The 831-nt window shown below is 47.1% G+C and overlaps 1 non-coding gene across 1 annotated transcript; it reads right to left on the minus strand.

The window, feature by feature from the left end:
- Positions 1-440: 440 nt before the first annotated feature.
- Positions 441-523, minus strand: trnal-cag (transfer RNA leucine (anticodon CAG)). The gene has a single exon. It is a non-coding gene; the product is annotated as a tRNA-Leu (tRNA).
- Between the last annotated feature and the right edge of the window lie 308 nt (positions 524-831).

Here is an 831-nt window from a genome sequence, read left to right on the forward strand (position 1 = left end):
GAGTGATTTATCGTGAGCTGGTTCGATTTATTGTTTTCAGACACACATCTAGTAGAAAAGCAGCCGTGTTCAGGATGTCATTCACAAACACAGCTTTCTGCTCTGACGGCAGACGTTCTCCTTCTGTGGCACAAGGTGATTTTAAAAAAAAAATACTTCATTCATGAGGGCTATGTGTGTCGGTGGCACGGGAATCATTTATTCTCCAAATTAATTATCTTTGTGTAATTGGTGACGAATTTCCTCTGGAGCCACTGCAGTGCGTGTGAACAACACTGCTGTTCGGGAGGGAGTTCCTGGATTGCGAACCGGCCAGACTAACGGCGATGTGTTTCCAAGTCAGTGTGGTGTGGGTCTCTGAGTGGTCGTTGTTTCTCCGCATCTGCTGCCCGGTGAGAGATTTCTTGGTTTTGGATGGTGCCTCGCGAAGTAAAATTAGCTGTCAGGAGTGGGATTTGAACCCACGCCTCCAGAAGAGACTGTGATCTGAACGCAGCGCCATAGACCGCTCGGCCATCCTGACGACATTTGCGCAAGTGTAAAATCTCTGCACAAATCGAATTGAATTCCACCTTTATTGTTATTACTTTTACAACGCGATGCGTTTTTCCATTTTCGAACCCCAGACAGAGGCCTGTATCTGAGTCCCATCCTTCCCCAAGCTGCCGGGAGGTGAGGAGTTTCTCATTGCTGCATTGCGCTGTTTTCTCAAATCAACAAAAACCCAATTCCCGCCCTATCTGTTCCTTGCACGAAGGTGTTGAGAGTTTCAGATCTGAGCAACGTGAAGTATCCAATTGGAGAGTTACATCCTGGCGACAGGAATATCTC

The sequence above is a fragment of the Mustelus asterias genome, unplaced genomic scaffold (assembly GCF_964213995.1).
Source record: "Mustelus asterias unplaced genomic scaffold, sMusAst1.hap1.1 HAP1_SCAFFOLD_152, whole genome shotgun sequence".
NCBI lineage: Eukaryota > Metazoa > Chordata > Chondrichthyes > Carcharhiniformes > Triakidae > Mustelus > Mustelus asterias.